We start from the raw sequence: 14,844 nt of genomic DNA, 5'->3' as shown, positions 1-14,844 counted from the left end.
CCTTCCTTCTGTGTCCCTCCACAAAACAAGTTAGGACTTCTAGATATTTTTGAAGGCATATTGAACTAGATGGTGTTCTAGGGCACTAATTTCAAGCTGTCCTTCTCCTAACCATGGCACCATAGCAGCAATTTTATTCTGATGCACAGATTTGCATAGAGAGGGTAAGAGATTATTCCATGAAGCGATCCCTTCTCAGAATGTTAAGTAAGAAATGGAAAAACTTTCTGTACTCTCAGAATTTTCATAATTTCCCTTGGGGTAGAAGGGCAGGTGCAGAAGGTGAGTCCAACATGTTTGTATCTTGTCTCATCTCTCTCTGACTCCCTTCCCTTCCATACAATCATCTTGTGCTAACAGGGATGGGCTTTTCCTTCCTCTTTTCTGTGCAGCAATATCCTCTCTTACATCATATTCTCTTTCCAGAAATACATTGACTCTGCTTCTTTCACTAGGGCTATGGTGGCAGAAAGGATACAGGGAAAAAACACACTGACTTTCTGAGAAGAGAATAAAATCTAACCTCCTATGCACACAGCCTTTGATGAGTCAGAAACAACACACATTACACACAGACATACACACACACACAGATACACAGAGAAAGATACACACATACATGCTAACTTCTACTAATGGGAAGAAATTTATTTATTAACTCAGCATACATTTGTTGTGACTCCCCTGTAAGCACAGTGACTCACATGCAAACACAGTGGTGCACAAACAGGAAGCTATTTTTAAAAATAAAGCTATATTCTACACTTCAAGGAAAGAAATAAGTAATAAACAAAATAAATAATACTTAATATATCAAGTTATTATAAAATGCTAAAAAGAAATAAGGCCAGGTAAGGCCATAGAGAATGATAGATTAATGGAAAAATGCTTTATTGGATGTGGTAACCAGGGAAGGCCTTTATCATAAGATAACATTTAAGCAGGGAACTGAACAAAGTTAAGGAAACAGCCACATGGACATGTGGTGGAAGATCGTTTGAAGGAGGGGAAGAGCAAGTTAAAGGTCCTGAGGCAAGAGCATACTGGGCATGTTCAAGGTTGGTCATGAAAGCCACTACAGTGGGAGTGCAGGGGATGAGAGGGAAGGGAGTGGGAGGTAAGATCAGAGGAATGGTGATAGGTCAGATCATAAGCTTAGATCACAAATTTGGATCTGCATGATTTGGGAAGCCGCTGAAGAATTTCTAGCAGAAAGATTATAGGATTTCATTTAGATTTTCAAGGAAGCCATCTGGCTACTATGTTGGGAACAAATTTAGGTGGCACAAGTGTGGAAACTGAGAGACCAGCTAGGAGGTGACTACAATATTCCAGATGGGACAGGCTCAGACTGAGGAATTAGCTGGGAAGGAGAGAAAAATAGTCACATTCCAGTGGGAATGTGAGATTTACATATGGAGTGTAAGAAAAAGAGTCACAGTTACTTGATAGTCTGGGACCTGAGCATCCAGAATTATATTGATATGAAGTCAACACTGGGAGGAGCAATTTGGGGGTGGAGATCAGAGTTCAGTTTTGGGCAGGTTCAGGATGCAGATCTCAACTGAGGGGAGGCCAAACAGACAGCTGCATTCTAGAGTTCAAGGAGTAGGTCCAGACCAGATCAGCAACTATGACAGTCACTAGCATACAGATGACATTTAAGGCCGTGTACTAGGTGGGATCTCCCAGGGTGGGATTTTAGACAGAAGAGAAAACAGGGTGGACCTTGATCTCTGGAGTACTCTGATGTTTGGAGGTCATGAGTCTGAGAAGAAGCTAGCAAAGGAGACAGAGCGGTTACTGTGGCAGAAGGAAAAGAGAATGTTGAAATAAAGAAGTGTCCAAGGAGGAGAGACTGTTGAGTACAGCCTGTCAGTGGAGTGGGAGGAGGAAGAAGAATTGGCTGTTGGCCCTGCAATGTGGGAGCCATTGGTGCCTGGAGAGGTCAGAGTCCCCTGGGCCTTACCATGGTGGCTCACAGGAGAAAGAAGAGGGGGAAAAAGTTTTGAGAGTAAGTGAATTTTGATAGAGATAACTTTGAGCTTTACTCTTTAGTTCAGTAAGATGGGTTCCTTGGGAGGACAGAACAACATGAAGAAACCATCTTCTCTTCCTCCCTGAAAAGGGCCTGCTCTGAACAATTGTGTTCAGGGAGTACAAGTCCCTCAGCTTCTGCAGCAACAGGAAATGGGCTCTGTCCGAGCCACTGGACTCCGCTGACATGCTGAACAAGTGGAACTCATCTTTTTGGAATCAATGCCTTGGGTACGTCCTGCTCCCAGCTCCTTCTCCAGCACCCGCAACCCGTCGACTGACATTTCAGAAACACAGCCCAAGCTAAAATGGGCAGCCTGTCCATGGAAGAGATGGGACAGAGGGAGACTGTGTCCTGTTCACACAGTTTGGTGGAAAGTGAAGACTGAAGGGGCTAGTAAGTAGCATAACTAATAAAGTTCCTATTTATCTAAACTCACATTCCACAGAGCTTCAAAGATCTTAGAGACATGAGCTCATTCCTTCCTCTCACTCTGAGGTAGTGAGTCAGGTTCCTTGAGTTCTATTTTACGTATGAATAAAATAATGTGATGAACCAAGAATCCTGGCAACCTCAGGACCATGGATTTTTCAGCATTTTCAGAGCACTCTCTGTGGCTGAGAAGCTCACGAGGGCATAGGAATCCCATTAGTGTATGTTTGAATGGGGGAGACAAGATAAGAATGTTTAACCAAGCAATCTAAGTCCAAATATGGAAATGGGAGACCGGATTGAGCTTTTCATAATGGGTCAGTACTGGGTTTTGTGAGGACTTAGCCCCTTGGCCTCCCATTCTGACTCCACCTGGGGCAATTTAATTTCTCTCTGCTTCAGCTTCTTTCACTGGACAACGGAGATCAAAATAGAAAGAACCACCTGAGGATACGGTGACATAGTACACATAGGAGACTTAGAGTAGAGCTTGGTGCAGGGATGGGCATGGTGGCTTACGCGTATAGTCCCAGCACTTTGGGAGGCTGAGGTGGGTGGATTGCTTGAGACCAGCCTAGCCAACATGGTGAAATCCTGTATCTACTGAAAATACAAAAATTTGCCAGGTGTGGTGGTGCACGCCTGTAGTCCCGGCTACTTGGGAGGCTGAGGCAGGAGAATCGCTTGAACCCGGGAGGTGGAGGTTGCAGTGAGCAGAGATCATGCCACCACACTCCAGCCTGGGTGACAGAGTGAGATCCTCATTAAAGATATTTGTTAAAATACTTTTATTATTCTTTATAAATATTGTTATTATTATTTAAAGAGGATAAGAGAATATCAGTAAAAGAATGAAAATGTCCCTGGCTTATTCAAGCTAGGGAAGAAAAGAATTTTATCTAGAAATTTGGTAACACCAAATAGAAAACTGTTGCTTTAGTTATGGTAACTCTAGCTACTTTAAGAAGTAAAGCCCAAAATTTCAGTGGCTTAACACACTAGAAGATGATTTCTTGATCACGTAGTAGCACTGGGCAGGTGACTAGATTGACAGCCCTCTTCCACATAGTGGTTCAGGGACCCAGCCTGGTGCCATTTTCAGTATGAAGCTTTCAAGGCAACTCTGGATGTCATTTCTATTGCAGAAGGGAGAAAATGCATGGAGGAGCACGAGTAGAGTAGGCATATGTGAGGGAGAAAGCTAATATACATCAAGCCTAGAAATGAAACATTATTTCCTCTTTCGTTCCATTGAGTAGAATTCTCTTGGAATGCGTATCTCAACCAAGGGGGATAGATATCAAATAAGCTGTTGAATATAAGAGTCTAGGATCCAGAGAATAGGTACAGACTAGAGCTGCAAATGAGAGAGCAAAACCCTGCCAACAGGAGGTGGGATGCTAGAAAATATAAACCCTGAGTCAGCAGCCACTTCCCAGCCACATGTCTATGCCGTGGAAACAGAAGTGCAAGTGTTAAGATCCCACACATTCTGGGTGTACTTAATCAGAGGAAGGTAGGTTTTTTGGTAAGAAAATTCTTTATTGGCACCCCTTCTCGGTCTTTTGGCTAAGATCAAGTAGAGAAAATTCCTTTTTGGGGTTCTTGGATATGAAAATTAGGGCTTCAACCTGATATGGATTGGGACTTAAATCAAAGTTAATTTGCAAAACAAAGTAATAAGGAACTAGCTTCTTGCACTGGCCAACTGAGGCAAAAGGGAGTTGGGGGCCTGGGAGTGGGGAGAGATGGAGAGAGAGCTGGTGAGACTGAAGCAGGGCAGCTCTGGTGGCCTACTGAAAATAATGGCCTTCGGAGCTTGTGAATGGAAGGGACAGTCTAGGGACTTCACGCTGCTGACTTGTAGTGGCTGTGCTCTTCTCACACAGTAGTCTTTCTCTCTCCTCCCCAAGGGTAAATCTGGGCCCTGGGTGACCTGGCCTTTGTATAATTTGGGAGGCCCTCTGTAAGAAAAGAGTACAAAATTGCAAATATTAAATTTAGTCACAAAAGTGAATATTTATTTAGAATGAGAAAAAGAATCACAACAAATTACACATTTTAAAAGTGACAAATTCCACAGACAAATTCCACATCATGAAATCCAGACAAATGACACAATATTTGTATTAAGTAATGGACTGAATCACTTCTATATTACGTTTTTTTCTACATCATTTGGCTCATCCACCTCAATTTCCATTTCTAGGGTTTTATAATACAATTTTTATAGAGAGAATTAAAGGATAATTTAATCATTCCTCTAGGATAATTGATTAAAATGCATTTTTATTGTTGGTAATTTTAAAACATTTTTGTCAGATTCACAACTAGTTATTGAAAACATCATGTATAGTTTTAGGATCATTTTCAAATTTAGAAAAATTTTCACCAAGTTTCTTGTATGAGCTGTTTTCGACATAATTCCTATCTGTAGAACTACTACATGCTTATTCCCTACAAGCACAAGGATTGTATTATCGTCTATTCTGCACAAAACCCGTTGAGAAAAGAAAAAAAAATTACAGTGCATTTATAATTGTAGGTGCTGAAAAATTGAGTACAGTTCTGACAGATCACTTCTGTTTTAATCAGTCATCAGTGAGAACTGAATCCTCCACTTCCAATTACACACATCTGGTCATTCGAAGATATCACACAAACTAGCTTCTGGCTTCGTACTCTTTATTGTTTTTCTTTTGTTGACCATATCCTTGCAGCATCGGGTGCTATGGGATACATGCATTTCACAGTACAACCTCGAACTCTCCCTCCCTCCATGAGCAATAGGAGAACTCCTGGGAGCCAGTCTAACACTAGGACTTCCAGCAATCTTGAAACTAAATCCAGAGGTCCCTGTGAACTACATACACTAAATTCCTCCAAATACAAACCAAGCTTCCCACCCCAACTCCCTTTAGCTGAAAGGGTGCTCACAGGTACTCCAACACCTCCTCAAGTGTGTTGGAAGTGGGCCAAGTGGAAAGGGTCAATAAACTTCATCAATTGCTAAGAAGATATCATATTGTAATGTTATTAATAATTCAATTATTAAAATGTATTAGTGTTATTTCATTTAAAATATGACTATGGGTGGGGCACAGTGGCTCATACCTGTAATCCCAACACTTCGGGAGGCCGAGGCAGGCGGATCACGAGGTCAGGAGATCGAGACCATCCTGGCTAACACAGGTGAAACCCTGTCTCTACTGAAAATACAAAAAATTAGCCAGGCGCGGTGGCGGGCGCCTGTAGTCCCAGTTTCTTGGGAGGTTGAAGCAGGAGAATGGCATGAACCTGGGAGGCAGAGCTTGCAGTGAGCTGAGATCGCGCCACTGCACTCCAGCCTGGGTGACAGAGCAAGACTCCGTCTCTAACAACAACAACAACAAAAATATGACTATGGGTGTATCTTGCCTTGACAGAGCTAAGCAGGTGAGGGGTCCCCAGAGCACAAGCGTCATTGGCTTCCTGGTAAATCACTTCTGGTTAACTCCACACTCTCAAACGAAGGGGCATTCAACACACAGCTTTAGTTAGCACTTTCTCGTTGTGTTAGTTCCCCAGGGCTGCTGTAATAAGTTGCCATAAACTGGGGGGCTTAAAATGACAGAAATCAGTTCTTATTGTTTTGCAAGCTAGAAGTCCAAAACCAAGATATCCTCAGGGTACTGCTCCTTTTGATGACTCTAGGGAAGAATCCTGGCTTGACTCTTCCAGCTTCTGGTGGCTCCTGGCAATCACTGGCATTCCTGGGTTTGTAGCTGCCTCACTGCAATCTCTGCCTTTGCCTTCATATGGCCTCCTTCTCTGTGTTTCCGTGTGTCCTTTGCTGTCTTATTTAAGGAAACCCAGAGTGAATTTAGGCTCACCCTAATCCAGTATGATCTCATCTCAATCCTTACCTTAATTACACCTGTAGAGATGCTATTTCCAAATAGTGTCAAATTCTGAGGTTTGGGGTGTACACAGTTTTTTTTGCGGGGGGGGGTGGTGCATTATTCAATCTATTCTAGCTGGGAAGTGAGATGGGAGAAGTGACCTCGGTGGCAGGCTAGGGAAAGTCAAAGCTGCACACACAGAAGGGAACACTCCCAGAGATCAAAACTGAGGATTGAGGCCCAGAAGCGACCCTAGAGCATTAAGCACACCTTACAAGTCTTGGGCATGGTGCTGAACTTCCCAGTCACTGGCAGGGGTATTGACATTGAAGCCTGGAGGACTTGATAGCCTATGGGTGACTGGCACCCTGGGCTACCATTCAGTTGCATGGGTGTGTATATTACAAGTCCTATCTGAAATCTGGATCTGTCCACACTTATCACATCTTTTCTGTTGAACCAGATCAACTTGCCACCTCCAGAATTTACAGACATGATTAACAAGACCTTTTGTACATCTGAACAAGCTGCACAAAAGACCATCGTCTTTGCTTAGGCCTGTCTGGTCTTGGGTCCATTCTTCTCCTGTCTTCTAGGGAGGGGTGGGAAGGCTGATCTTTAAAGACTTGGTGATGTGTTTAGGCTTTGTGTTCCCACCCAAATCTCATCTTGAATTGTAATCCCCATAATCCCCACGTGACAAGGGAGGTAACTGAACAATAGGGACGGTTTCTCCCATGCTGTACTTGTGATAGTGAGTGAGTTCTCCCAAGATCTGATGGTTTCATAAGGGGTTCTTCTCCCTTTGCCCAGCACTTCTCCTTCCTGCCACCTTGGGAAGAAGGTGTCTTGCTTCCCCCTCACCTTCTTTCATGATTGTAAGTTTCCTGAGGCCTCTCCAGCCAGGCTGAACTGTAGTCAATTAAACCTCTTTACTCAGTCTTGAGCAGTTCTTTATAGCAGTATGAAAACGGACTCTATATCCAGGCTCCATGTCAGAGAGCTCCCAGCTTCCAGTGGGAAGCGCTGGTGGGGAATTATAAGGTGGGAGGGAGAAAGGGAGAAGTCAGAAGTCAGAGTATGTCCCTACCACTCCCCAACTTCCTGTAGTGACTCTGATCACAGATGGATCTCCTTCTTGACCCCAGGTCCACAGACAGGCCTATCTGGCCAAGCTCCACTGATAGGTCCAGCCCCTGGGCTCTTTTCTCCTCTAGCCATGGGGTGGTAGGGGTTTCCTGCTGTTGTTAATCACTCATTCCCCACCAGCACTCCTGGGCTCTTCTGTCACTCCAGTAACCAATTCTCAGCATTAAAATCCCTCAAATTTTATTTATTTATTTATTTATTTATTTATTTATTTATTTTTGAGATGGAGTCTCACTCTGTAACCCAGGCTGGAGGGCAGTGGCGTGATCTCTGCTCACTGCAAGCTCCGCCTCCCATGTTCTTGCCATTCTCCTGCCTCAGCCTCCCGATTAGCTGGGACTACAGGTGCCCACCACCACACCCAGCTAATTTTTTTGTATTTTTAGTACAGACAAGGTTTCACCATGTTAGCCAGGATGGTCTCAATCTCCTGACCTTGTGATCCGCCTGCTTTGGCATCCCAAAGTGCTGGGTAAAATCCCTCAGTTGCACTGACATTGGATCCTGTTTCCCTGGCTGAAGCCTAACTAATAGAACTACAAATGTTAAAAGAGAGAATGAAATTTTAATCAATATAAATCATTTTATGGGTTACATTAATAAACAGTTTAAGTCAGTATATTAGTTTATGTTGACAGATATATACTAACAAATATATACATACATGTATGTATATATGTATGCATAGATGCATGCATGCCTGCATGTATCTATGTATACATGCATGTATGTATGCCTTTGAAGAAAAAAAGGAGGAAGCAGGTTAACTACCAATGAGAAATAACTGCTGATTTCGCTTTTGAGAACTCAGTAACTTGTCATATTGATTTCATAAAGGTTAACAATTATGATTTATGAAGAAAACACTTGATTGCTAATCAATCATCCACCATAAAGGATGGTAGCTGATTGGGACTGTGCAGGTCAATGTAGCACCAAGAGCATCCTTTTTGTGACAAGTGACCATGGGGCTGGGTGCTAAAGGTGGAGTTAGTCAGAGTTACTCCGAGGTAAAAACTCAGGGCTTTTAAGTACCAAATTCTTCTTTTCATGTATCATCAAAATATACTGCAGTTGAAAAAATTTCCTCTCATTGACTCTTGTGTGTCACATCTTGGTCTAGTTGTCACTCCTCAGTAAACTGCTATTCCGCATACTTATGGTTTGCAGCATTTACCCTGACAAAACCATGTGGAAGGTCCAGCTCCTCATCAGTGTCCTGGCCTGTCTCCTGCTATCTCCCTGGGGTTTTTCCAGAGCCTTCCTTTCTTTCCTCCTTTTCTAGGCTTCTGTCTGCTGCCTTGGCCTTGATCTTCCACCTATAGGGAAAGATCTCGTCCATATTGTTAACATGACTTAATGCCTCCTTTCCCAGAACTATTGACATGCTTTTTCTGTTTCCAGACAAACAACAACAAAGCAAACAAGCAAGCAAAAGAACTCCAAAGGAAAGGAGATCTAAAAGGAAAATCCCAAATGCCTTGGCATCTGGGTAGGGAGACATTTTGCAGCAAGAAGTCTCTATCATTCCTGAGTCACCATTCACAGGAAAGAGCTCAGCCCCTTCGGTAAAAGAACCTAACCCTTCCCAAACTGAAATGTTAATAACTTCAGCATTTAGAAAACACAGTGTGGTATAGACACTGATATCTCACACCAGCTAAGGATTCATCATTCCTGACACCAGATGGTATTTGAGACATGGGATTCCCCCACCTTGCTCCTTTAGTACTATTCTCTCTTACAAACAAAAAGCTTTTTAAATGGTGAGTAATTTGTAAAACATAAATTGGATCATAAATGGATATTTATTTTTACATAAATCTTGGCAAACTGAGGCAGCTACTTTACAGAGGTGATTAAAATTTAAAAGGCAGCATTGCAAGAGGAAGATAATAAAGGGTTGTTATTGACAATGACCATATTTACAATAAAATGCTAAATTTATTTTAATAAATACTAATTTTATATTTATGAACAGTCATTCATAGACAAGACAATAAAAACTTTCATTCCTGCTTACTGGATTTTTCCGTACAGCATGTAAATCAAATCCTTCATTCAACACTGCATTCATACTTCGAGCTTGCTATGTTTTATCAGAGTAGTCAAGTCTGTTGTTTCTTAAATCTGTTTTCTTTATAATAAATGACTTTATTGATTTGGCTAGCACTCAGCTCCAAATAGAGCAGAATAATGCTAATAGTCCAAGACAGAGAGGAAAATGAGAGAGTATTTTATCAGCATGTTTCAGAATCACAGGTAAAAACCATGGTGGTTAGCAATTTCTTTGTCCTGTGACTACTTAAAAAGACCTTGAATAGGCGGGTGTTAATAGGAGAATATAAGTCACCACATTTTCTTCAAGTTCTGACTTTGGGTGACTTCTTTTATAATTTAGCAAGTTTTTTACTCGATTATTGTTAATAACCTTAACTGATGACAAAGGGAAAGTTTTCCTTTAGGAAAAATTGTTGTGTGGTTGGAAATGTTCCAAAGTTCTGTCCCATTCTTTCTTAAAATAAGGCCTATCTTAATTTTAATCCCAGAGACAATCTTGTCATCATAGGTTTTAAGAGTTTTTTAAAAAAACTCACTAGTTTGAACCAATGAAAAAGTCAATATACCCTGAGATATTATGCCTAGTGTTTCATGTATTCAGTCAAGAATTATTTATTGAGCACTCATTATGCACCAGTATAACTATATAACGACATAGCTCTGCCCTAGTTTCTACAGTTAGGACAAGTTGTCAGGAAGGTGGCCTGTCCCTAGGAAATAGCGGAGGGCAAAGCCAAGTCAGAAAGTATTTACTGAAGTGCTTAATAGACAATGCAAAAGAATATTTATATCTGTAGACATAAAGAATGGGTAGGAATAATTAGGACACCAGAAAGCAAACTCTTTCTGATGAGAAGTGGGTAAAGGCAATGGAACTCTGATGCACTTGACCAGAGCTCCCGTTTTAACAACTTCTAATTATCAGAACACAGTTGGATCTTAAAGTTAACTGTGTAAACTGAGTGAGAATCATGTGGTCCTTAGGGATGAACCTAGGATGCCTAACTCCTGTCTTGTGCTTTCTCTAGCATCAAAAAAACACAGTCTATGAACTGTCACAACCAAATATGAGATAGTACCAATAAATCATGAATTCCTTACCTCAACTTACCTGTTTTCATGGCTAAACAATGACTAAACCTTAGATCTGTCCACACTTCAAGAAGACACTACGAATATGTCCTTGAAATCAAGCTCAAAGAAGGTTTTGTTTTTGAAAAGGCACCATGAATCCAAAGTGTATTAGGCTGTGGCTCCCAATGACTCACACCTCCCAGTAGTCAAGCCCTGTGTGGTCCCCTCCCACATGGACTCTGAGTTTGGCCAATAGGGTATTAGTAAATACCATGTCTACAGAAAATGGGTAAGTGTTTGCTCATCACCACTTGCCCTCTTGGAATGCTGATTGTTGGAATCCAGCTGCCAAATAAGGAGGCCCAAGCTAGTCATGCTCCTGTGGACAGAGGGAGGGGGGGAGAGAGAGAGAGAGAAAAGAGAATGAGTATGAGAGAGAGGTTCCAACATTCTAGTCATCTTCTCCAAGGCCGGATGTATGAGCAGAGTTATCTGGGATATTCCAACTCCAGAAACCTTCTGACTACAACCATATAAGGGACACTGCCTTAAGACCAGCAGAAGAATCACCTTGCTGAGCTTTAGCCAGCTCACAGGGTCATGAGAAAAGGCTATTATTTTGAGTCATCAAAAATTTTTTTTTAATCACCAAGATTTGGGGTAGTTGTCACATAGTAACAAATACCTGAAACATCAAGGGACCTCGAATAAATGTGAAGATGAAGAGGAAGAAGAAGGAAGAGGAGAAGAAAAAAGAGGAAGAGAAGGGGGAGGAAATGAAAATAGGAGAAGGAACAAACAAAATTTAGTTCCATACATCTAAAGGATTACACCAAACAAACAAGTAAACATGGCTTGCTGAGAGATTTTCAGATCTTAACAATTTCCTTGGTTTATATTTAACTTTTAAAATTAATTATATTGTCACTGTCCACTATGTCTTTACAGATAGCAGATTCCAGAATCAGCCTCCCAGTGGAAAATTCACCCATGCAGATGATCAACTGTGAAATCTGTGTGCAACTTTGTGAAAGAACATCAAATTTAGAATCAACGGCAGGGCTTTTGGACGTAACTATTCCATCTCAAGGCCCATATTAACTGAAAATTGCTCTGGTGGAGTTATAAGCTGACATCTGCAAAGATTTTTCAGCAACGACTGTTATCTAACACCTGCCTCTCCAATTAAAGATACTGACCTTTTTGAAGTTTTAAGGAAGGGTGATTTTTAAATTTGTTTCTCTTTGGTTATTTTAAAGTTGATCTTTATATCGTCCTTGGACATCCAACCCTAAATCACATAGTACACTCTCTCAATTTAATCACATTGAGATGAGTCAAGTAGTCAAGGAAGCGTTGTCAGAAATAGCTTACAAAGAAAGGCCTGGGGTAATGAAGTGTAGGCGAACTAAGAAGCTATCTGAAAGTTGTGCTCCCCTTGGCTTGGTTGCAAATCCTCCACAGTTTCTCTTCTTAATAGAGAACTAACAATGCCTCATGCCTGTATTTCTCGGGGGATTCTGGGAGTTGGAAGAGGCCAACTTTTCCTACCTGCAGTTTGAAGATTAAGGACTTAGAGATTTGTTGAGAGGCTGCTTCCAAGAGGTTACTGATACACTGAGGACAGGAACTACTGACTGCTCTGAATGGGGAAAAACACGTCCAGTTTGGGGTGATCTTGTTTTGCAATGGCAGCTGTCAGCCATAACACGGTGGGAAATAATGGTAAATAAACCTCCTGTGATTGGCAAGAATATGAAAAAATAATTGCGAATTGTGAATTTTTAGGTCTACTTGCGCAAAGACATATTTAAAAAAACATCAAATCATTAGACAACCTGCTTTTGAATAAAATCTAAATGAACCAAACTCTTTAGCAAATGTCCATTTTGAAAATTTAGCTTTTTGGTTAACTGTATCTTTATGAGTTGTATTAGCTTCCTATTCTGCTGTAACAAATCACCACAAAGTGAATGCCTTAAAAGAACACGAACTTAATATCTTAAAGTCTGAAGATCAAAGTCCAGAATGGATCTTACAGGGCTAAAATCAAGGTGCTAGCAGGACTGGTTTCTTCAAGAAACTCTAGAAGATAATCTGTTTCTTGCTTTGTCCAGTTTCCAAAGGCCACTGGCATTCCTTGGTTTGTGGCCCCATCACTCCTATCTCTGCTTCCTGTCATTATATTACCTTGTCTTCTGACTCTGACACCTCCTTTATCCCTTTTATAAGGACTCTCGTGATTACATCAGGCCCAACTGACTAATCCAGAAGAATCTCCCCACTCAAAATCCTTAACATATTTGCAAAGTTCCATTTGTCATGTAAAATAGCACTCATGATTCTAGGGTTTAGGATGTGGGACATCTTTAGGGAGCCCTTATTCAGCCTATGAAACAAGTCAATGCTTCCTTTTTTAGCCATGTGTTTCTAAAGCTTTCTGATTAAATAATTCAAGTTTCCGACTCATGAATTAAGTACTATGCTGAAAAATACGGAGTCTTTTGTGTCATCCAAGGATTTCCATTGCCCAGAGTGATTAATTTGAACAGTGAGTTTTCACTGTGGAGTATTAAAGATGCAAATGGTGCAAAGCTGTGCCTTAACCAGGAAGGAAAAGCCTGCAATGGCAGGGACAACCTCAGAAGAGAGTGGCCCACAGCAGAGAGCTGCCTAGTGCTATCTTCCAGTGGGAAGGAAGACTTGGGGCCCAGAAAGCAGGGCTGGGCTTGTCTGGGAGGGGTGTCATCATGGGGAGATTCACTCTTGTAAAATTTCCTCTCAATTCCACCAAAGCACTTTCTAAGACAGACTGCATCCAGAGTAATCACAAGATGTTAGGTGAGGCTTTAAAGATTGTCATGTCTAGGCCTCTCACTTTGCTGATGAGGAAACTCAGATCTGGAGAAGTGAGGAGACTTTCTCAGAGTTTCTAAGCAGGACTGGCAGAACCAGGACTGGAACCCAGCTCTCCCAACTTGCCACACCATGTTCTTTGCATTCCACAGTGTTACCATCTACATAAAAGATGAACATTTCATTCAGCCAAGACCCAGGGAATCAAGGTTCTTATATTTTGACCTTTGATTATGAAAGGGTAAAGATTCAAATTTCCTATGCCATTTCCTTTAAGTACATGCTGCAGTTTACCTAAAACTGTTCTGTTCACAGCCTGAAAGCAAGGGTCGGTGGTATGGGCAGTATCTCTTCACTTCAGACTTATGAGGGTGGGAAGATGGACACCTTCACTGTCCCATTTTTGTTTTCTCTTGTAGTTATTGCAGCTCAAGGGAACAAGGAAATGCTGGCCATTTGACTTGGAGGATTCAGCAGTCAAACGTGCTTTGATCAGTGTGATACATTATCTCCAGACATGCAGTTTCACACAATCATCAAATTAATTATCAGGGCTTCCAGCTTTTCCTGTTGAATCTTCACCTAAACCTTAGTGGCTCAATCCCTGCAGGTTGCAATGTCCAGCTCTTCAGCAGTGAGTAAAGATTATCTGGTGGAGAAAGAAGGAAAAATGTAGTTAGTATTCTAATAGATAGAGCATTTACTTCGTCTGGCCTGGTTCACCTAAACATACTTGTTGTCAGAAAACTCATCACTCCCCTAACTAATCTATATATCTATTTGCCAGGCACCTTTTGTACAGCACGCTTAAATCCCAAGAGTTTTTGTGATGGGGACACTTTTTAAGGACTCTGTCAAGAATTGGAGAGGGGTCTTAATGCTTCCAAAGTTAGCAGCCCATTGTTGGAGAAGGTTGAAGAGTCCCATCCCACCCTCCTGACTTCCATATACATTCTGACAGTGACATTATTCATGCCAAGGTGAGGGCAGTGGCCACACCCCCCCGGCCATGGCAGTAGAGAGTGGCATTAACTTTGAACCTCACCCTCCCAGCTCAGAGCCAGGGCTACCCTGAAGGCTGTATCTCAGAAGGCTGCACAAAGCAGCAGGTGTTTAAAGAAGCAAAGAGGGAAAGCATGTTGTTAGGAAAAATTGTCCCCAAGCCCTGAATTGGCCTTTTATCACCATAACTCTGGCTTTAAAACCCCTGTAATGTGTAGCTTTCAAAAAGGGGGAGCTAAGTTTAGTGGCTGATGCCCTGCCAAGAGCTTTATAATGCATAGAATAAAAAAAGATGAAACATTTCTCCAGCTACATTGCTTTCCCTCCCCACCCTGATTCCCTTCCCTGGGG

The 14,844-nt window shown here is 41.7% G+C and overlaps 1 long non-coding RNA gene across 2 annotated transcripts; it reads left to right on the top strand.

Moving 5' to 3' along the window:
* The first annotated feature begins 813 nt into the window (after positions 1-813).
* On the top strand, positions 814-12,494 carry LOC105477094 (uncharacterized). Of its 2 annotated transcripts, XR_984471.2 has the most exons (4): positions 814-1,058; positions 2,129-2,434; positions 8,905-9,068; positions 11,584-12,494. It is a non-coding gene; the product is annotated as an uncharacterized lncRNA (long non-coding RNA). The 2 variants fall into 2 exon arrangements; XR_984470.2 differs by lacking the exon at positions 814-1,058 and having other exon boundaries at positions 1,976-2,434.
* Positions 12,495-14,844: the final 2,350 nt, after the last annotated feature.

This window comes from Macaca nemestrina, chromosome 19, assembly GCF_043159975.1.
Source record: "Macaca nemestrina isolate mMacNem1 chromosome 19, mMacNem.hap1, whole genome shotgun sequence".
Taxonomy (NCBI): domain Eukaryota; kingdom Metazoa; phylum Chordata; class Mammalia; order Primates; family Cercopithecidae; genus Macaca; species Macaca nemestrina.
Note: the sequence above shows the minus strand (reverse complement) of the source record. Positions and strands in the feature narration are given on the sequence as shown.